The sequence below is a fragment of the Macaca nemestrina genome, chromosome 7 (genome assembly GCF_043159975.1).
Source record: "Macaca nemestrina isolate mMacNem1 chromosome 7, mMacNem.hap1, whole genome shotgun sequence".
NCBI classification, from domain to species: Eukaryota; Metazoa; Chordata; class Mammalia; order Primates; family Cercopithecidae; genus Macaca; species Macaca nemestrina.
This window is the reverse complement of record NC_092131.1, coordinates 175,853,747-175,877,595: the sequence shown is the minus strand read 5'-3', so window position 1 is coordinate 175,877,595 and position 23,849 is coordinate 175,853,747. Positions and strand designations below refer to the sequence as shown.

Here is a 23,849-nt window from a genome sequence, read left to right as displayed (position 1 = left end):
ATGGTGGCTTGCATCTATAATTCCAGCACTTTGGAAGGTGGGACCAGGAGGATTAGTTGAGTCCAGCAGTTTTAGACCAGTCTGGGCAACATAGTGAGGCCCCATCTCTACAAAAAAATTAAAAATTAGCTGGGCGTGGTGGTGTGTACCTGTAGTCCCAGTGCTTCAGGAGACTGAGGCAGGAGGCACACTTGAATGGGAGGTCGAGGCTGCAATGAGCTATATGATTGTATTGCTGCATCCCAGCTAGGGCAACAGAGCAAGACCCTGTCTCAAGAAAAGAAAGAAAGAAAGAGAGAAAGAGAGACAGAGAGAGAGAAAGAGACAGAAAGAGAAAGGAAGGAAGGAAGGGAGGGAGGGAGGGAGGAAGGAAGGGAGGAAGGAAGGAAGGAAGGAAGGAAGGAAGGAAGGAAGGAAGGAAGGAAGGAAGGAAGGAAACAAAACTCATAACATTGTATAGTGATGCTTTCTGTATATGTTGTTATAATGTATAGGAAAACTATAACGTAAGTGAGGGACTGTAAAGCAACCAATATGACTGTGAGGCTCCTGCTTTTACTTGATGTTAAAACATGGTTTTAAGGAAACTTATACGGAAAATTATAATTTCTACAGCAATCATTAAAAAGATATATATACCCCCCAAAATAGATAAAATAGAACACTAAATTAACATAATCCATAGGAAGGCAGTAAAGTCAGAATGGTGGAACATAAACTAAAGGAGCCAAACATGCAAACAGAAAACAGATTTTTTAAAAATAGTAAAACAAAATTTAACCATATCAATAATTACATGAAATGTAAGTTATCCAAACATATTTATTAAAAGAGACAATTAAAAGACCATTTTTTAAAAATAGGATCTGACTATAAACTCTTCATAAGAAATTCATTTTACATCTAAAATAATGGATAATAAATAATGACCAAGTAGGATTTATAGCAGGAATATAATATTCAAAATGTAATTCACCATATCAACTGAATAAACAAGAAAAAGACATATAATCATTTTAATAGATGGGGAAAGATTCAATCAACAAAATCTAACATGCATTCATGACAAAATATCATTATCAAACTAGCAAACTAGGGCACTCACTCACTCCGATAAAGGCCATCTATGACAAGTCTGCAGCTAACAATGTACTCATGGTACCTTCTGGAGAAGACAAAATTACAGGAACAAACACATCAGTGATTGCCAGTGGGGGCTGGGAACAGTGTTGATGGCAGTGGAGCGTCATGATGGAGAGCAGAGGTGGAGGGTGACAGAGCTGGGCCACATCGTGATTGCTACGGTGATTACACCATTGTATTGTCTGTGAAAATCCATAGAATTGTACTCCAGAAAGAGTAAATTTTACCACACGAACATAAAAAGTCAGTCAAAAATTTAATATATGTAAAGACTAAAAATGAAAAGCATTTTCATGTATCAGTTTGGAAAAAATGTTAAAGTTTAAAACTCCATGTTGACAAGAGTTTAAGGAAGCAGACACTTTGAAAACTTCTGGGTCAGAAAAAAATGTGTGCAGTACTTTTTTGGAGAACAGTTTTGCAAAAGCTTTAAAAATTCAATGAACACAGTCATAGACAAACAATAATTCTATTCCTGAGAATTAGTTAATTTCCGTACATCAAAACAAAGATGTATAAAAGGACATAGATTTATGAATGTTTTATATCCATTAAAACGCAAAAAGAACCCACGAGGTATTGTTAAGTATAGTTATAGCTGAAGGTAGTAGTGAAAGAGGAAGAAATTTACTTTTTAATTTATACTCTAATGTGTCATTTCCTTCAAATTTTTACCGTGTGATTGTATTTCTTCTATAATTAAAAACCTAAACAGTGGACCTGGATGCAAATTAATATGTGGTGGAATAGGCAGAATGAGTTGTCAGCACTTGGCAAGTTGAAGGATTCCAAATTCTAAGTTAGGACACACTTCTGGAGAACCATAGTCCAGCAATTTGCATTGCACCATCTTTTTTTGCTGCCCCATCCAGTGGAACGTGGTGCCTAAAATAGTGCCTTTGTTTAATAAGTGTAATTTTATCACTTAAAGCTATGTTCTTTCTGTCACTGTGTCAGCACAACATCGTCCCTTCTGCCGTGTGCTGAAGCTGGCATTCTCCACAATGGGTATTATAATGTCACACTGTGTTTTCCACCCCTAGTTTAGCTCTTAATAACTTTTGGAAGAAAAAAAAACCCAAAACCCTGCTGTGTGTTCTCTGTTCTGCATTTGTTTGGACACAGTGCCTACTGAAGTGTGTTCGGGCAAGACAGCAAACACTGTTCAGATCCTCTGTGCTCCATGTCCCGGCCACATCACTCCAGCGCAGAGCCTCCTAGCTGTTGCCTGGACTATTGCAATAGAGTTAAACATGTCTCTGAAAAGTCTCATATATTACCGTCCCCAGCTTATAATGTTTCAACTTGTAATTTTTTGACTTTACAATGGGTTTATCAGGATGTAACCCCACTGAAAGTAAAGGAGTACCTGTATTCCAAAACATCTCTCAAATCGATCTTCATACAGCACCCAGAAGAGCTTTCTAAAGTTTCCTTACAGTTCCGGTTACTCCGTCCCAAACTCCTTCGGGAGCTTCCTGTTCCTATGAGGCAAGATCTTGTCTCCTTAGGATAACTTGTCCCTGTCTTCTCCAGCCTCATCGGTCATCATTATATGTTCCACCATTTATGCCCTGGTCAGGACACCTTCCTCACTACAAAATGCACCAAGACAAGGTGTGTACTCCTCTATCTTTTCCCTCTTCCAACCACCTTTAGTCCTCATCACCCCCACTCCAGCTTCTACATTCTTTACCAGATGCCTTTCTTAACTCTCTGAGCTGAGACTCTCCTAATAGTTTATTTCACACCCTGTGCCTTCATCTGTCATGTACTCTCCAAGGCTGGCATCATCTACTCTTGTGCCTGACCTCAGCTACTGTGTGAGCTCTGTGGGCAGGTCCTCTCTCTGGTCCAGTTTTCTATCTGTCGTGCATAGCACAGTGCCCAGAAGAGAGTCATTACTTTAAAATTTCTTGCTTAACTGAATAAATGTATAGGTCTATGTAGATGTTCAGCTGCTAGATATTATTAAGATGATGCTTATATGAATCATCCAGTTTCAATCAACAGAAACACAGGTAGCCATTGATTTGCTGATTTCTTTACATACCTATTTCACTTCTTAGATCAAAAATAAAATGTAAACAAGGAGTTTGGATCAAGATTTTATTTTGTCTAAGGACAATTCAATGATATGTTTCCAGTCAATAAACAATTCATCATCTTTATTCTGTAGCAGTTGTTGTAAAAACTATCATGGGCTTTACCCACCTTCTGGGTGTACCTTCTTGCTTTTATTTTCTGTGACCTGTGTGGGTGACTTTTGGCAGAATTGAATTGAGAGAGGACTCAGATGAAACGACGGACCGATTGGTGTTAGCAATGTCCCAACCCGCCACTGAAGTAAGACAAGCGTGATGAGGGTGGCCAGGCACTTGCTGAATCAAAGGTCCTCTTTGTCAGAGGACAAAGATGACCTGGGGTCTGTATGTGCAGATGGAAATGACAAGGTCCCTGCCTTTAAAAAAAAAAAAAATCCAAAAGATCAGAGAATTGAGGAAATGTTCAGACTGAGATCGTCCCTCTCTGATGTCTGGCTGGCCAGATCAGAGAAGTAATAATCTGTCTATGTGCCAGACTGGGACCGTGGAGTGGGCACTTCCCACGTACTGCCCCAATCTTGATGTCACTTTCCTTGTTCAATGGAGGAGTGCATTGAAGCGCAGGGATGTTAGAAAGTTGCTCGAGGAACTAGTGCAAGAGCCATTCTCAAACTCAGCCCTGATGGCTACAAATTAATGTCACAAGTCCCTCACCTGTCGGATCAGAGGGTATCAGACAGATATCAGTGGAGGGGACAGTCCGGGGAGGGTAGGAGTGGCAGGGAGAGAGTGCTGGCACACTGCAGAGACGAAAAGTATGAACTAATTTAATGCTGCTCCCTTTCTTTAGATCAGGATGCAGCCACTTTTCAGAAAGTGACACATCTCGTTCTCCTTTTGGGGAAGGAGGGTGGATGTGGTATGAAGCCCACATCCCCACCCACCACGCCTCCATTTGAGTGCAGGTGGCCCGGGACCTACCCTGTGCTGGCTCAGCTCCCATTGTGTTCTATTGCAAAGCCCAATGCAACTCTCTCCTGCATTTCCTCAAAAGGTGCATGGCAGCTCCTGCTCCACAAGGAATAAGGAAGGCCTCATGCACTCTGTCTTTGCCTGTCACTGCCCAAGAGCCAAGACTCTCCCCTAAGGTCCTCACCCAGGACGGTACACTTAGCGTGCTGCCCAAAACCACAGAGTAAATGCAGCACACTATGCTTCGGCTCAGCGATTTCTATTTCAGTGTTTCCTAGACTGTCCCTGTGTTTATCTCATGGAACAGCAGAATGTTCTACAGAGCTGAGAGGTGACAGGGAGGCTGATGTCAGGGGTCAGAGTTTCCTAAACTCACTGAATATTGTGATGATCCATGCATCTTTTTTATAATGAACTATTTCTGGTCTGCTTAAAATAAGGAGGTCCCATTATTAAGGCCCCTTTGGCACCACTGGATTTCTCCCTAAATGATTTATAAAGGTTTGTCTTTAAAACAGTACACAGTCCATGCGGTGTGGTTCAGTTAGCCAAACACACCAGCAACAGCCCAGAGGTTCCACAGCTCCGCGTGCCTGCAGGCCCTCACAGTCAAGCAGCTGCTGGTGGTGGTTGTGGAACTCTATCGCACTAACCAGTGTTCGCTGACAGCAGCCCCCCACTTTTACAAGGCCCCTTCTAATTTACAAAAGGCCTTTCTTTACCTGTATAGATTTTTGTTTAATTGTCACGAAAACCCGGTGGAGTAGATATTAAGGTGCACCTTTTCACAATGGGCAAAGGGAGGTTCCAGGTGACTAAGGCCCCCGGCGGGGTGTACAGTCAATAAACAGATGAGAGACACTTGTTCTTCCCTCCTACACGGGACTCTGATTTCATTCTCAGGGCCAGCACTGAGGGGTGGCAGGTGATACACTTAATGTGAAGGCCGCCACTACCCGTCATTCTGCTAAGATTTGTACACAGTGTTTCACGGCACAGAGGGCGCTACCCAGGAAGACAGGGAGGAAACACAGCAAACTCTAGAGGCTCCTTCCAGGTTTACAGAAGCCCACAGTCCATCTCCCCTCCCAGACATCAGTCTCCATGTGAATGCATCTTTTGTGTGTATATAAACACTGATATGTTTACTTACATAAAAGGCAAGAAAAAAGACTTAAAAGCCCATTATTAATAAAGTGAAAACATGCCATAACTACCAAGCTCATTACACAGCCATGCTGGCCTTGGCAGCCTGCTGAGCCCAAGAGGCGATGTCATCTTTTTATTACTTAGTATTTTTACTATTAACGGCATCTATTCTCATCCTTTTCTGTCACCCTGCAACTATGAGAAGTGAAGCCGGCTGGGCTTCTGCCTCAGGTGGGGACTTGGAGAACTTCTCTGTCTAACTAAAGCATTGTAAACACACCAATCAGCGCTCTGTGTCTAGCTAAAGGTTTGTAAACACACCAATCAGCACTCTGTAAAAATGGACCAATCAGCTCACTGTAAAATGGACCAATCAGCACTCTGTAAAATGGACCAATCTGGGCTCTGTAAAATGGACCAATCGGCTCTCTGTAAAATGGACCAATCTGGGCTCTGTGAAATGGGCCAATCAGCAGGCTGTGGGTGGGGCCAAATAAGCGAATAAAGTTGGCCACCTGAACCTGCAGGCAGCTTGGTCAGGTTCTATTGTAGGCTGTGGAAGGTTTGTTTTTTTAGCTGTGTGCAATAAATTTTACTGCTCATTCATTGAGCGTGCACTATGAGCTGTGATACTCCCTGCGAAGGTCTACAGCTTCACTCCTGAAATCAGAAAGACCACAAATCCACCGGGAGGAAGGAGGAAGAAACAACTCTGTATGTGCCATCTTTAAGAGTTGGAACATTCACTGCAGAGGTCTGTGGCTTCACTGCCGAAGTCTGCCAGGCCATTAACCCGCCACAAGGAGGAAACTCCAGACACATTAGAACATGAGAGGAAGAAACTCGGTACACACCATCTTTAAAAAGCGTAGCACTGACCTGTGAGGGTCCGCGGCTTCATGCTTGAAGTCAGGGGCCAGTGACGCTAGAACATGCCGGAAGGAACCAATGGTGGGCACAGTTACGTATCAGCACAGAGGGGCCACAAGTTTATGGGCGTCTGAAGAAAGAATTGCGTATCTCGTCAGTTTCCCCCCACTGGAGTCTTTTGAGCTCTTTTTGTGTACATACTAATTAAAGGGATGACTCAGCTTTAAGCCAGACTGGAGTTGACTCTCCGTGAGTCCGTTTTCTCATGTCTCATTCTGCCGTGGAAAAGTGAAACACAAGCCACCGTGTGGCCTTTAAACACAACGTTGTCTTACTTTCTGTGTCTTGTCACAGACCTAGGGAGGCGTTAAGTAGGCTTGGCGGAGGCACCCAAACCAGAGAGATTCCATTCTGCGTAAGGGCTGGGTAAAATGAGGCTGAGGCCTGCTGGGCAGCATTCCCAGGAGGGTAGGCATTATGTAAGTCGGGGGATGAGGTGGGAGCCTAGTACAAAATACAGGTCACACAGACCTTGCTGATAAAATAGAAAGCAGTAAAGAAGCTGGCCAAAACCCAGCAAAAGCAAGATGGCAATGAAAGTCACCTGTAGTTCTTACTGGTTATTACAGTAGTTACAATGCATTGGAATGCTAAAAGACACTCCCATCAAAGCCATGACAGCTGACAGGTGCCATGGCAGCATCTAGAAGTTACCCTATGTGGTCTAGAAAGGGGAGGAACCCTGGGTTCCTGGAATTTCCCACCCCTTTCCCAGAAAAACTCATGAATAATCTACCCCTTGTTTAACATATAATCCCGAAACAACTCCATACTCAGTTGAGCAGCCCATACCACTGCTCTGCCTGTGGAGTGGCCATTCTTTCATTCGTTTACTTTCTTAATAAACTCGTTGTCACTTTATGGACTCACCCTGAATTCTTTCTTGAAGGTCCAAGAACCCTCTTGGGGTCAAGATCGTGGCTCTTTGCCACTAGCAGGCTGAGGGGCACCCATGGCATCTGCTCTGAGTTCCTCAGAGAACTAGGAAGAGTCTCATGTGAGAGACCAAGGCTCACCTCCCCCAAGAACAGCCTGGAAAAGGGGAGAAGGAAGGGAGGTCACAGGGTCAGAGGGCCTGGGAGGGCCGCAGGTGAAAGGCGCCGAGCTCTGAGCTCATCTCCTTGTCTCCCTGGGAAAGAAACAGCATGGTGTGCCTGGTTCCAGGTGAACATGCGCACCCTGGCGGCGGAGCGGCCCAAGCGCTGGCTGAGGGGCCCGCGACCCCGGCGCGCCGCCCCCAACCCCTGCCGCTCCCACTCCCCGCCGGCAGGGGACGGGATTTCTCTCTGGGACAGCTGGCCCGCGTTTTGATAACACGTCATAACAAGCCGCGGGGTTCAAACCCGGAAGCGCCCAAAGGGACCGAAAGTGTTTCCCGCCCGGATCCCGGTGGGCGGTGGGGTTTCTGCCTTTGGTGCCCCCCACCTGGCAGCTGGCCCTGCTTCTGTGATCCTACTGGGTTGGAACCAGGGATCCAGTAGGCTCGAAGTGGCCTCAGACGAATATTTAGAAGGTGTTTCAAAGAAGGTGAAAAGTGGGCTAATGTTTGTAAAACTGGTTAACTGGTGTTCAGGAGACGGAGCCATTTAGTTGTTCGCTATGTGTCTACAGCAGCTGTTTGAAGTAAAAGTTTTCAACCATTCTTGGTTTATAAATCAATCAGTTCAATCAAGAGGCCGTCTCCACTTTGCCACACCTGTGGATCCTCTAGTTCTGCTTCTCCACTACCTCATAAAGGCTGATGAGGAGGGGAAGTTTCAGCCCCTCCCTATCAAGTTGTGGTGGATAACGTGTTTGCAAATTGCATCTTGTTGCTGAAACTTCCTGAGCTTGAGAAGTTACTTCACCGTGTGACAGAGGAAAAAGAAATAGACAACAAGAAATATTACAAGTACAGCGAAAAGAAGACATTAAAGTGGCTGGAAGAAAAGGTTAAACTACGGCAGCATTAAAAACCAGTAATGTGAATGTCATTTCCCGGGTACAGTCAACTGCATTTTTCTCTGGTGACCAAGTTTCCGATGACAAGGAAGAGGATTATATTCTTTATGCCCATGGCCTGATATCTGATTACATCCCTAAAGAATTAAGTAATGACTTATCTAAATACTTAAAGCTTCCAGAACCTTCAGCCTCATTGCCAAATCCTCCATCAAAGCAAATAAGGTTATCAGATGAGCCTGTAGAAGCAAAAGAAGATTACACTAAGTTTAATACTAAGGATTTGAAGACTGAAAAGAAAAATAGCAAAATGACTGCAGCTCAGAAGGCTTTGGCTAAAGCTGACAAGAGTGGAATGAAAAGTATTGATACCTTTTTTTGGTGTAAAAAATTAAAAATGGGAAAGGTTTGAAACTTTGGAAAAAAAAAAAAAGAGACAGTGTGACCTGAGGTAGTCAGGACCGAGAGTGGACAAGGGCTGGTTGTCTTCTCTCCAGCTGGGCTGACAGTGGGAAGCATCCCATGGTACAAGGTGAGTTTGGTAAGTAAAACCTTTTGTGTATGCGTCAAAAGATTCATAAGTGCTTGGGACAGAATGATGGAAACAAGATTTAGCAAGACCCCAACCGCCAAAAAAGGTTTAGAGGTTGCAGCTGTAGGGAAACTCATACAGTATGAGTCAAGAGTGAGATAATGTTCCCTCTTTCCCACCCAAATAACTTACGAGACTTTAGGTGGCAGTTTAATTTATCTGTGATGGCTTAATCCACACTGGCCGACAGTAACAGGAAAGCAGCAGCATCCCAGGGCGGAGGCACCGGCCAGGGAGGAGACGGACTTCCCTGGAGCAGCTGAAGGAAACAGGTCTGAGGAGCTCAGGAGCAGAGTCAGGGAACTGGTGCTTCATTCAACCCACATGGGGTTTCCAGCGTGATTTGAACTGGCGTTTAAAATTCAGACTGTGTCACATACACATCTAGATTCTGCTTTTTCTCATACTTGTTGCATTTTCCCATGAGACAGCCATTGTGTGCACCCCAGCTGGACCCACCCCCAGCCCCGACCAGGGGGACCAGGGCTGCCGTTGGTAACACCTGTCATGAACTTTATACTGAGGCTTTTCTTCTGGTAAGAGAGAGAGTTCTCTGTATCTGTGTCCATTAAAAGCAGCATAATGAGATTTTAAGAGTACGTGAAGAATGTTTTTGTAAGTTTAATGCAAGGAGCAAGTCCATTTCTCTCCTTTATTTGCCTGGATTCTGTAAAATGTCTAAAATCTTGACATCTAAGCCATTTGGCAAAGGAAATAGCTGGAGGATGTAGAATAATTAGCCCAGAAAAGAGAACACCTGGGTACTATAAGAGGTTAGGCTCTAATATATGTAAGATTGTCACAAGGGAGAAATATTGAACTTGACCTGCAGGGCTACATAAACTCAACCACCAGTTGCAAGAGATGTATCTAAAATAGAAAAATACAGAAAGATTGAAAGTTAAAAGCATCTGTGGTCCAATTACTTTTTAAAAAGTAATTTAAAAGATTTAAAAAGGTATTTCATGCAAACACGAAACAAAAGAAAGTGCACCTAATTTAATATCTGTCAAGGAAGATTTTATGGGAAAATATTATGCAAAAAAGTGATATCACATAAGAATAAAAGATCTAATTCATCAGGAAGACCTGTCAATTCTAGATATGAAGGCACCTTATAATACAGTTTCAAACCATTTTAAAATTTTAACAGAATTACAAGAAAAATCACATCTACAATAGTGGGAGACTTTATTCTGCCACTCTATGACTGATAAAACAATTATACCCCCCCCCAAAAAAAAACAACCAGTAAGAATATAAAAGATTTGGACAACAATACAAGTTGAGCATTCCTAGTCCAAAAATCCGTAATCCAAAATGCTGCAATATCTGAAACTTTTTGAGTGCTGACATTGAAGCCACCAAGTAGAAAATTCCACATCTGACCTCACGTGGTGGAGTCAAAAACGCAGGCTATGTGTATAAGCTGTGTACAACACATTGATGAATTTCATGTTTAGACTTGGGTCTCATGCTCAAGATATCTCATTATGTATATGCAAATGTTCCAGAATCTGATGTCTGAAACACTTATGGTCCCAGGTGTTTCAGATAAGAGATACTTAGCCTGTATTAGTAAATATGATTTAATTGACATACATGGAACACTGTAGTCAATAGCTACAGAGTACATTCGTTCCAAGCACGCACAGAATATTTAACAAAACTGTCCACTGTACCAGAACACAGAGCTCTACTAATTTCATAAAAGTGAAATCATGCAAAATAAGTTTTCTGACCACAATGCAGTTGGACTAAAAATCAATTACATATCAGGAAGGTGTTTAAACTAAAAAGAAAAAAGTCAATGACATAGGTAACTTGAAAATTGATATATGGAAATAATTATTCCTCTAAATAAATATATGGGTCAAAGAAGACATCCCAGCAGAATCTAGAAAACAATTTGAAATGAATTTTAAGGATAAAATATATACCAAAGCATAGAGGAAAATTTACAGAATAAAAAAAGATAGAAAATAAATGAGGCTATCACAAGAAACATAAAAGGAATAGCAAATTTAGTAATCTGCCTCCTCCCCAAAAGAAGAAACAAGAAAATAATAGAACAAATGCAGAAATAGATAAATTAGAAAACAAGTGTATGATAGAAAGGATTAAACAATCTAAAGTTTAATTCTTGGAAAAACTTTAAAAATTTAATAAAATTTAATGTGAGACTTATCAAGAAAAACCTAGCAGGAGGGATTTTTAAAAGATCATCACAAAGGTCATTATGATTTTAAAATGAGGGCATCGGGAGGTGGAGGTTGCAGTGAGCGGAGATTGCACCATTGCACTCCAGCCTGGCGACAGAGCTAGATTCCGTCTCAAAAAAGAAAAAATAAATAAATAAAAATTTTAAAAAAATTTAAAAATGAGGGCATCACAAGGATACTGCAAATATCACAGGAGGAAATTATAATAATACTAATGCTAATATATTTGACAATTTAGATTAAATGGACAAACAATAGAAAAATACAACTAATAATAGAAAATGTGGAATCCTATAATTATTAGAGAAATTGAAACTGTAATTATAAACCTTCTCACAAAGAAAACTCCAGGCCCAGCTGGTTTTACCAGTTAATTCTGTCACACATTTAAGGAATAAAAACCACCAATCTTGCTTAATTATTTCATGGACTAGGAAAAAAAAAACATTAAATATCCCACAACCTGTTTTTATGTAAACCAGCATAACTTTCGTTCCAAGAACTGACAAGAAAAAAAAAAAAAAAAAGAAATTGTAGAAAGGAAAATTACAGGTCCAAATCTGGCATGGACTTAGCTGGAAAAAATATAAACAAAATAATATTAGATATAATCTGAAACTATAGTAAAAGAATAATTCCACACAAACAAGTTTATTTATTCTAAGAGTGCAAGAGTGGTTTAAAGCAAGAGGTTGAATAAAAATCAATCATTTTAATTTACCATATTAACAGAATGAAAGAAAATTTATAGGGTTATTTTAATAGATGAAGAAAAAGTATAATGAAATCTAATACCCATCGTTATAAAATCTGTTACTCCACCGGGAGTGTAATAGAACTTTCTTAATCTGATGAGGAACATTGCTCAGTTTCATTCCATTTGAGATTGGGAATGCGATAAAATATGCCTGCCCTTGCCACTGCTATTCAACAGCATATTGAAGGTTTAACCAATTCATTAAGTCGAGGAATACAAATAGGCCAGGCACGATATCTCATACCTGTAATCCCAACACTTTGGGAGGCCGAGGCAGGTGGATCGCTTGAGCCCAGGAGTTCAAGACCAACCTGGGCAACATGGCTAAACCCCATCTCTACAAAAAACATGAAAACTAGCCAGGTGTGGTGGTGTGTGCCTGTAATCCCAGCTACTTGGGAGGCTGAGGTGAGAGGATGGCTTGGGCCCTGAAGGTCAAGGTTGCAGTGAGCCAAGATTGCACCACTGCACTCCAGCCTGGGCAACAGAGCAAGACCCTGTCTCAAAAGAAAAAAGATGGAAATAAAAATTAGAAGGGTTAAAAAAGAAGAGATGAAAACAGTCATCTTATTTGAAGATGATGTAATTATAATTATATTTGTAGAAAATGTAAACAAATTTACAGATAAATTATTGAATCAATAAGTGAGTTCAGCAACTTTGCTAACATAAGATCAATTTAAAAATCAACTGAAATTCGGTATGTCACCAACATACAATAAAATACATAAAGTAAAATTTTGCAGTTTGACACAGTTTACAATAACAAAGGATTCTAAAAGTTAAAAACATATTTAATAAAGGATGTGCAAGATTGCTACACTGAAACTATGAAATATTATTAAAATAAATTAGAAAAGACCTAAAGGGAAGCTGCCAAGTTAGTGGATTGGAAGACTCAATATTGTAAAAATATATTGATCTATGAAGTTAATTATCAATTCCTTCCCAGTCCAATGCTAATAAGGATTTTTTGTGGGAGAAGGGGACTTGAAAAAAATTTACATAGACATGGGGAGCACCAAGATTATCCAAGACACTCTTAAAGAAGAAGGATAAGTCAAAAGGTTTTGCTCCATGAATATCAAGACTTATAATTAAACTACAGTAATTAAAACAGTATTTTTTAAAATTTGTATTGTGTACGTTGAAGGTATACAACATGATATTATAAAATATATATATATAGTAAAATGGTTACTATAGTGGAACAAATTAACATATCTATCATCTCACAGAGTTGCCCATTCTCCCCTCTGTTGCAAGAGCAACTATAGTGTACTCATTTAGCAAAATTTCTGAATGTGATACACTAGTATTAACAATTGTCCTCATGTAGGTTAGATCTTTTCACTTGCTTATCCTACATATTTACTAATTTGTATTGTTGGCATAAGAATTAAAGAGACTAACAGCAGAGGAAGTGTAGAAACAGATTCACATGCATATGAATACTTAATTTCTGGTTAATTTGGTCCCAAAATCATAGAGGAGAAACATTATTTTCAATAAATGTACTAGGTCAATTGAATATCCATATAAAAAAAAATTGACTGTAAGCTATGGGCTGAGTCATGTCCCCTTTCAAAATTCATATGTTGAAGTGCTGACTCCCAGTACTTCAGAATGTAACTGTATTTGGAAATAGAGTCTTTAAAAAGGTAACTAAAATGAGGTCATTAAGATGGGCCCTAATCCGGTGTAACTGCTGTCCTCATGAGTAGCAGAGGTTAGGACACAGACACACATGGAGGGTTGACCATGGGAAGACATAAGGAGTGGGCAACTGTCTACAATTCCAAAAGAGAGCTGCAGGAGAAACAACCCTACTGTCACCTTGGTCTTGGACTCCCAGCCTCTCAGAATTATTTCTGTTCTTTAAGGCACACCATCTGTGGTATTTTGTTATGGCAGCCCCAGCAAATTAATAAACCCTAACATACTATTGACAGAAATCAATCCTAGGGTGACTGTAGACCTAAAATCAAAACAGTAATGCTTCTAGAAGATTCTATAGATAATATCTTTATGACATGGGGGTACTAAATGTCTTTTTAGAATAGAAAAAGTACTAGCCATAAGGAAAACATCAAATAGTTAGACTGTGTTAATACGAAGTTCAGTTCAACAAAAAATACCACTAAGAATGTTAAAAGGCAAGTCAAAGAAAGGGAGAATGTGTTTGTAAGGTGTATAAATAAAAAAGAGCTTTTTTCTATTATGTATGAAGAACCCCTATGAATCATTAAAAAGAAAAAGCACACACAACAGAAAAATTAGCAAAAAATTTGAATAGACTCCTGGCAAGAGGAGATCTCAGTTTTGTAGTCAGATCAGACTTCTATAACAAAATACCACAGCCTGGGTGGCTTAAATGAGAGACGTTTTTCTCTAACAGTTCTGGAGGTTGGGAAGTCCAAGATCAGTAAGCCAGTTGACTCAATGTCTGGTGAGGGCTCTCTTTGTGACTTGTAGACAGCCACCTTCTTGCTGTGTCCTCACATAGCAGAGAGAGAGGGAGAGCTAGTGATTCTTCCTCTTCTTATAAGGACACTAATCCCATCATGGGGCCCTACTCTCATGACTTCAACTAGCCCTGATCACCTCACAAAGATCCCCACATCCAAATACTATCACACTGGGGTTTAGGGCTTCAATTTATGAAATGCTGGGGAACACAAGCATTCAGTCCATAATAAGGGTTGATAAATATGTTAAAGGGAGCTCACTTTCAGTTCTTCAGGAAATGCTAATGAAAGCCACCTTGTTACACAACCACAAGCCCACTGGAGTGGCTGAAGTTTATGAGACTGACAGCCGCAAGTCTTAGGAGATGCAACAACTGAATGTTCATGCACTACTGCTGAGAGTGCATCCTGTACAATCACTTTGAAAAAGTTTTATTTGTTAACTGCTTTGGTTGGAAGTATGTAGGACCAATTGGACTCAGCGATGCTAGTCCGCATGCCCAAGAGGAATGTACCTGTGTGCAGGAAGTCGAGGCTACAGAAACATTTATAGCAGCATTTTCATGATAGCCCCAAACCATATGCATTATACAGCATGAAAATGAATGAAATGTAGTGGCATACATGTGGATGGATATCACAAGCATAATATTACTGATTGAAAAAAGCAAGACACAAAACAATACAGACTGTCTAATTCCCTTTTTATAAAAAGTTCAAAAGCAGGAAAAACTTAAGTCTACTGTTAGAATTCAGATAGAAGTCACCTTCGGGGAGACGTGAAGGACTAACACCATCACAGGGCACAGGTGAGGATTTTGGTGTGCCACCAACATCCTGTTTCCTAACTTTTGTGCATTGTGTTGTGATGATTTATGGGATTACTCATTTAAGTTTTCACACTTTATTGTAAGTGTTCCTCATTTCACCATTTAAAAAGTTAAAACTGAGCTGGACACAGTGGCTCACGCCTGTAATCCCAGCACTTTGGGATGCCGAGGCAGGAGAATTGCTTGAGACCAGGAGTTCAAGACCAGTATGGGCAGCAAAGAGAAACCTTGTCTCTACAGAAAGTAAAAATAAAACAATTAGCTGGGTATGGTGGCATGCACCTGTAGTCCTAGGAACTTGAGAGTTTGTGGCAGGAGGCTCATTTGAACCCAGAAGTTAGAGGCTGCAGTGAGCTATGATCTCATCACCGCACTCCAGCTTGGGTGACAGTGAGAACCTGTCTCAAAATAAAATAAAATTAAATTAAAAAAGGGAAGAAGACTAACATGTGATTCAGCATCTATTATATACTCTAATGTTGTTAGGCACATTCCACATCCCTCCTTTAGCCCTTTCAGCATTATTATCCATAATTTTGCAAATGATGAAACCAGCTTTCAGAGAGGGTAAGTGCATTATGTACCACCTATAAAAGGTAAAGGGAGCGTTAAATGCAATTTCTTTTCCAGTGCATACTGCCTCAGCTCAGTAATCCATTTAACCCTGTTCTTGCCTGAGCTTTGCTATTTTTAAAGATGGCAATTTAAATAATGAATAAATATTTTAATATTTTGTAGGTCGTATTGATACAGACTTAAACATACACTATGTATATATTCGTGTTTATGCACATTCACATATTTGTATGTGAAAAACAAGGTCCAGTTATTTGAAAAGGCCACCTAATTTTAAACATTTGAATGGTGGTATGAGATGACTAATGTTCAAATTATTTTTCCCTTTTTTATTTAGTGGCAAGTTCACGGGAAAATCAGGAGATATGGATTATTATTTCTCTGTTCATGGTTTATCAGATAAATTTTGGAAAATCCTTTAGACTCCCTGTACTTTAATTTCTTCATTCCAAAAAGAGAAATTATACAACCCCTCCTCCCTCATAACACTGCTGTGAGAACATTGGAGCAGGAGCATACTAAGACTTCATTGAAAGCACCGCACTGTAGAAATGCAAAGAACCACTAGAAGCTGAGGTATGGAATTTTGCAAGGATCCACATTGCTCCCACGTGCTTCACAGGAGCAATCATGAACAAGTAGAAATTTGTAACAATTTGAAAGATAAATGAATCTGAAAAAGGGAAAGAGAAATGAAATTGTCTTTCTCTAGTCAATCTTCCAAATGAGAAAATGTGTTTCTGTGTCTTCATCTAAAAGCAAGTGAATCACTACTTTGATATGTCTTGTGATTCTTGCAGAGAAGAGAGATAATAATCTAAAACTATATTTCTCTCTGAGTTCAAGTTGCTAAGTGGAAGTGATGTACAGAATGTTGCTGCTGAAATCAGTGGATACTTTGAACAAGTGTCTATGACATTTAAACTACATCCCAAGCATCTTGCAGGCACTTCTGGATAGTACAGTTCACTTAATTCTAACACAGGAACCTAACAAGAGGAACCAGGATACTGTGGGCTTCATTTCAGAGAAGAAGAAACTGGGATTTGGAGCTGAAGTAACTGGACCAAGAGCAGATGGCAGGTGAATGACACACTCAGCACTTGAACTCAGATTTTCTGATTCCTATTTCAGGATTATAGTCACAAGAAACTTTTGAAAACCATTTATCACATAGAAAAATAGATCCAGTGCTTTGCTGCTTGGCCTTTTGGCTAAGATCAAGTGTAGATCCAGAGAAGGCAACCCACTGTTACAAGGACATTCTGGTGAATGCATTAATATTAATTAACTCAGAAACCTTTCCTCAGTTCAAAGGTCTGTGCTAGACAATCATGGAGTGCAGATGAAAGAAAAGAAAGGAGGGAGGGAGGGAGAGGGGGAGGTAAGAAGGAAGGGAGGGAAGGAAAGAAGGAGGGAGGGAAGGAAGGAGGGAAAGAAGGAAGGAGAGAAAAGGAAAGAAAAGAGAAGGAAGGAAAGGAAGGGAAGGGAGGGAGGGAGGAAGGAAGGAAGGAAGGGAGGAAGGGAGGGAGGGAGGGAGGGTGGGTTTCTGGACCTGGTTAAATAATCTGTTGGAAGATAGCATGAGATTTAGAGAAATCAGTAAAATTAATTATGATCCAAAGTATCAGAAATATTCATTAAATCACCAAACCTCTTAGACTGGATTCCTGTTGCATTAAAGGCTGAGACTCCAGCCTGTGACTGACCTTCTAGGGTGTCCTACACAGATCTAACTCAATGGACTCACATCCTTCCCATGTCCAGGCCAAGTTTCCACTTAAAAATTATTCTGTGAGTTAAGATCTTACTCAGCTCCAAAGACATCCCTAAAAATAGCTTCACACATTTATTATAGACTTCCTTTTCAACAAAATGTTAAAAACTCATTCTAAGAGAACCTCTAAAATTTACTTAACATTTGTTAACATTTTTATGATTAATATTTAAAAAGCTCAGATGAAATTAAAGAACATAATATAAACAATACTTAGGAGAAATAAATCATGCTATTTATTTCTGTACAATAAACTAGTTTTCCCTCTAGTAACACTATGGATTTTCTCAATAGATTTACCTTTTCTTCACTGTCTTCATTCAATATTAGCAACTAAGAGTGGATGCACATTTAATTCTTCAAATACACTGGAGGTTACAGCTCCATGTTAGACCAAATTAATTCTGTTTTTACATTAACTTTTGTTAAGTGCCATGAGCTAAACATGATTTGCAGAATGCATAGTTGCAACAACAGATATTGCAGGGCTTCATGTGTGGTCTGGACCTTACCAACAGCATTCATGAAACAATAAATACAGTAAATTCCAATTAAAATATGAGATGTGTCTGGTAAATTATGAGGCTATAACCTTAATGGCCCTGTTGTTTTCTAACCGTATAATCCAGCTAATTGGTAGCTCAGGGACCAGCCACAAGTCCAATTACCTAAGTGAGATAAATTAATGCTTGTATTAAAGCTGAGAAGATCCCTAAGGGACTTAGGAAAGACCTGCCTTTCAGGGAGGAGAACAAATGACTTCTTTGTAGATATCTGGAAGGGAACCTCGCAAGCTTTCACTGGTTGACCTTGTGGGAATTCACTAGCATTTATACACACAGAGGTACCTGCTCCTCTAGTGTATGCTGAAAAACACCAGCTTTCCAGCAAAATCTTCAGTGATACTTCTCTGGCCAAATCAGTCCCCAATCACACTTTCTTTCTCACTGCAGGGCCAAGTTTAACTTGCTTTTCTCTTCTCTGCACCTGCCACCTCCCACTCCATTCCTGAGGATGGTCCCTTCTTCAAAGACTGAAGCCAAAGTGGATACGATCTTCCCATTCCTGCTTTTCTTCTCTTCTAAAAATAAGCATATTTTTATTTAATTTAAACTATGCAGTGCTAATCTTTAAAGTGAATCAAAGAGAGGAAAATAAAATGACAAAATAAACTTATAAAAGTTAGACAAGGTTCCCAAACCTACAGATTTCTTGCAGCCTTCACCTCCAGACTACAGTCCTGACTCCCTTCTTAGATATCTTAGTCCATTGGTATTACTCTAAAGGAATACCTGAGCCTGTGTAATTTATAAAGAAAAGAGGTTTATTTGGCTCACAGTTCTTCAGGCTGTGAAGAAGCAAGGCAACAGCATGTGCATCTGGTGATGGCCTCAGGCTGCTTCCCCTTGTCATGAAAGGCAAAAAGGAGCTAATGTGTGCAGAAATCACATGGTCAGGGAGGAGACAAGAGCGAGGGGGTGGTACCAGGCTCTTTGTAAAACCCAGTTGTCACAGGAACAAATAGAGTAAGAATTCACTCATTACTGTGAGGAGGGCACCAAGCCATTCATGAAGGATCCATCCCCATGACCCAAACACCTCTCCTTCAGTCCCACCTCTAACGTTGAGAATCAGATTTCAACATGAAGTTTGGGGACACAAACATCCACACTTAACCAGATCTCCCTTCTCCTCAGATCCTTGTCCCCCATCCCACCTTATTCCTCTACTTCCTCTTCCTGTCACTTTCCAGCAATGGGTTCAAAGGCTAGATTGAAGATCTTTTTTTTTTTTTTCATCTCCAGCTAGGTTGGCTCAGTAGCGTGATTCTGTATATCAATATAAACCTCATGTATCTATCAGAGTCAACTTCAAAAGGCTCCATTGCTCTCCAAATGCAAAACTTTAAAAGATGGCAATGGTCGGGCGCGGTGGCTCATTCCTGTAATCCCAGCACTCTGGGAGGCCGAGGTGGGCGGATCACGAGGTCAGGAGGTCGAGACCATCCTGGCTAGCATGGTGAAACCCCATCTCTACTAAAAATACAAAAAATTAGCCGGGCGCAGTGGCGGGCACCTGTAGTGCTACTTGGGAGGCTGAGGCAGGAGAATGGCATGAACTAGGAGGCGGAGCTTGCAGTGAGCCGAGATCGCGCCACTGCACTCCAACCTGGGCGACAGAGTGAGACTCCATCTCAAAAAAAAAAAAAGATGGCAACGTTTGCATCTACAGTTCAGATGTAAGGTTAGGTCCAGTGGTTTAAATAGGAAGGGAACCTATGTGATATGATTTGACAATGATTCTCATATAGGCTGTGCTCCCAACTGTATGTCACTTTTATTTCTTGGTTCTTAAAGTCACCCCTATGCATGAAATATAAATTTCTCCCTGAGGATTTATGCCTTATGTCTCCAGAGTGACATGGGGAAGAGAGACACCTATAACTGTTTAAGACAGTTCACCCCTCTTCCCAGAATATTTTCTCCCTAACTCCTAACTTTTACATGAGTATGTCATACTACCAGAAATTCTGATTCAGTTGTCCAGAAGATGTTGGCACTGAAGTCCTTCGATTAGTTTCACACAGTAGTTAATTAAGGGTATGGTCAAAAGGTGTCAAGTCAACCTCGATTATACCTTCCTCCCAACAGTCCAAGATTTAGTCAATTTTAAGTAAGTCCTGGAGATACAGTGTTTTTCAGATAGCCAAGATGTAGTCTAAGGTCACACTACTATCCGTGACAACCCACTCAAGGGTATTTAGATTTACTTTCTGATCTTTGGTGTCATTGTCAATAACTAGAGGGGCCATAGATGGGCCACAAAGCACCTGCATTTCTGATGGAGCAATAGTCCATGGCCCACCTTCAAACATAGAAGCCAAAGAGACACAGGTCCCTCCAGTTTGGGATTAATTGTTTCACAGTGATTTGGTAAAGTTGCATGGGCCATGTCACTGAGTTGTTGCAGCCTCAGTCACCGCTCCTGGCACATCCCAAGGCTTCTTGGATATGTGGAGAAGCACATGCACGTGGATGGCCTGTGGGTCTGTGCACGTGAGAGCTGAGGCTGATAGCACCAGGCACAGCAGGATCAGGACAAGAAGCTGTGTTCACATGAGCTTATTGTCTTCATGGCTCACGGACAGGGTACAAACCCGGTAGCAGGTCAGATTGTCAGCTGCAGCCACTGTTTGACTTAGCCATTGTTGCTGGATCTAGGGAACGAAGAGAGTGTTAACTGTCACCAACACCCATGGTCTAAGGTGTTTCCTCCCCAGTTTCCAGGGTCTTTGCTCCTCCTATACCATCTAAACATCGGCAGGTCCCATCCAGTTCCTGTAGTTTATCTTTTCTCCAGTCATCCACTTCTTCACCAGTCCCTTTTTCTGGAAGCATCAGGGCAGAATTCCCACATTTTAAAATAGCTCAGTATGATTTTATATATCCCTACTCAAAGCAATGAGAGAAAATGGTCCTTTCTAGGGACAGCTGTATCCAGTGACCAAAGTGGTGTAAGGATCTAGAGGAAGTGAGAGAGGTAGAGTCAGAAACCATTCTGAATAAATTTTCTAGAAGGCATTCAGGTGCTCATCTCTACCAGACATAAAGGAATTTTGGGGGAACATGGTATGTCCATTAAATACATTGGTTCACTGATAGGTGGCCTTTGTGACAGAAGTGACCTTTGTGACAAATAGGTGGCCTTTGTGACTGAACAAGGCCCAGAAAGCAGATAGCACCACACAACTGAGGATCAAGAGCCCCCGTGGCATGACTGCAGTTGGCGAGAGCAACACTATTAGCCAGATTTTCTAGACCTCAGCACTACTGCCACTTGGGGTCCAATAGTTCTGTTGGAGGAGCTGCCTGTGCATCGTAGGGCGTTTATCAGCATTCCTGGCCTCCACTCTCTCGGTGCAATTGCATCTCTTCTGCAATTGTGACAACCAAGATGGCTCCAGATGGTGCCAAATGTCCCCAGGGGAACAAAATAGCCCCTGGTGGAGCATGTTGTCTGCATCAGCACTGTCCCCAGCGCCGAGGACACAAATCTGAAAGCTGCAGGAAGATGTGTACCGACAAACAGATCCTCTGAGCACGCTCTGCTAAAGCTAAATGTAGAGCGCCAAGGAGGGCTAGGGGCGCCACAAGGGCCAGACGTGGGAGGGACTAGAGGGCCAGGGTGTGCTCAGCTAGCTTAAAAAGGAGGAGATAGTTCTGTGCAAGGCCACAGATGTCACCTGTCCTTTCAGGAAACTGTCAGAAAAGACATCAAGGCAATGGGAAAAGATCATGGCCTTAGGGTCTAATCCCTGGGTTTGTGTTTTGCTTCCACAACACTAGGACAACTGTGCAATGTTGGACAAGTGATTTAGCTCTTCTGAGCTTCAGTGTTCTCATCTGAAATGCTCAGGTAATAACCGTAGCTCCTGGAACCTGTGTCAGGGCTGTTCTATGATGAGGTATGGTGAGTTGGTAACTGGCAACAATACTTGGTAATTCAGGCCTGCTGGAACAATGCATGAGAAAAGTATAGAAAAGATGAAACAGAAAGGGAGAGAACAAGAGCCTTTTTATGGTTTTTATTTTGCCGTGATGGCTGGGCCACGGGCAAAGTTCATGCATAGAAGATGTGGAACCATCTGTATTCTAGTAAGATTGGTCTGACAGCAGTGTGAGGAACAACCGCAGGAGGCAGGGCTAGAGCTGGAGATTCAAGTCAGAAACCCCTGCCACAGTGTCGGCTTGGAAGTGACAGAGGCTGAGCAGAAGCAGTGGACGATGGGAAGGTAAGGAAGGGAGTGGTTCTTTGAAGGAAAAAATTGTCAGGATTTGGAGAAACACTTGATATAGACTATTAGGGCAAGGAAAAAGGGGGAGAGGGAGGCAGGGCCACAGAGGAAGAGAAGGGAAGAAAAACCAGAAAGTGAGAAAAACCCTGAGAGGCATCCATTAGATTTAGAATTAAGGGATCAGTTAGTGAACTTGGAAAAATCAATTTCATGAGACTGAGACGCAAGCACGACTTCTCCCAAATAGCGTGTGTACGAACAACTATATTCGCCTCCTCCACCTGTCCCTGAGAATGTAAGGTATTCACGTAAATGCACGCCCTCCACATCCCCATAAATGTGCCCCGTGTACCCAGAGGTCTCACCCTCCATTTTTACTGAATGAATAGTAAAAAATGTCAAGTCAATGTACAATTTTTTTTTTTTTTTTTTTTTTTTTTTTTTTTTTTTTTTTTTTGAGACGGAGTCTCACGCTGTTGCCCAGGCTGGAGTGCAGTGGCGCGATCTCGGCTCACTGCAAGCTCCGCCTCCTGGGTTCACGCCATTCTCCTGCCTCAGTCTCCTGAGTAGCTAGGACTACAGGCTCCCGCCACCGCGCCCGGCTAATTTTTTGTATTTTTAGTAGAGACGGGGTTTCACTGTGGTCTCGATCTCCTGACCTTGTGATCCGCCCGCCTCGGCCTCCCAAAGTGCTGGGATTACAGGCTTGAGCCACCGCGCCCGGCTATGTACAATTTTTAATGTCCATAATATTTAATTACCCATACATATCAATTGAATCAGCAATCATTCATTGAACTGTTTCATTATTTGCTTTCTCACTAAGTTACACTCACGGTAAAGATGAGATTTTTTCAAATGGGATTTTTTAAAAAAATAATTTATCAGTCATTCTACCTAGAACAATGTAACACGAATGATAACACAAAGGTTAAAACATCATTGAAAAATATTTTCAGACTAGCAGTTTGGTTGTGCTTAATATCTTTGAGGCAAGAGAAAACAGGGGCCTTAGAAGATACTTGCTGTGATCCTGTGTTTAAAATGGAATTAAACCAGAATTAGGATGGAAACAAAAAATTCCACAGCTGCTTTTCTAACAGTTATATGGAGAAAAATCAACTAGTAGCTTAACAACTTCTTTCGATATCCAAAGCAATAAAATTACTATATTTAAACAAATTTAAATAGTGTTTAAAAATTACTTTTAAATCCCTTTCATAGGATTTGAAATAATGGTTATACAAAATTTATTTAATCGGCATATTCAGAAATAATTTATTTCTTTTAGATTCTTGTTGTAATGTTATTTAAAAATGTGCATGCTGGCAGTTTATATATTTACTAGGGAATGCAATTTTCTTGCTATATTTAATGGATAAATAATTATTACTTGCATAGTGAAGGGAAGTATAAATCATTCTCTCGAATAAATGACAAACATTAATGTACTATCTGGGAAGAAAGTAGCATCTTTTTAAGTCTAATAAAAATTGTGGCTCATGCCTATAATCCCACCACTTTGGGAGGCCGAGGTGGGCAGATCACCTGAGGTCAGGAGTTTGAGAGCAGCCTGACCAACATGGAGAAACCCTGTCTCTACTAAAAATACAAAAAAATTAGCTGGGCGTGGTGGCAGGTGCCTGTAGTCC

General features: G+C 41.0%; 1 pseudogene; it reads left to right on the top strand.

Annotated features, from left to right (window-relative positions):
- Positions 1 to 7,559: 7,559 nt before the first annotated feature.
- Positions 7,560 to 19,125, top strand: LOC105499097 (ribonuclease H2 subunit B pseudogene; annotated as a pseudogene).
- Positions 19,126 to 23,849: the final 4,724 nt, after the last annotated feature.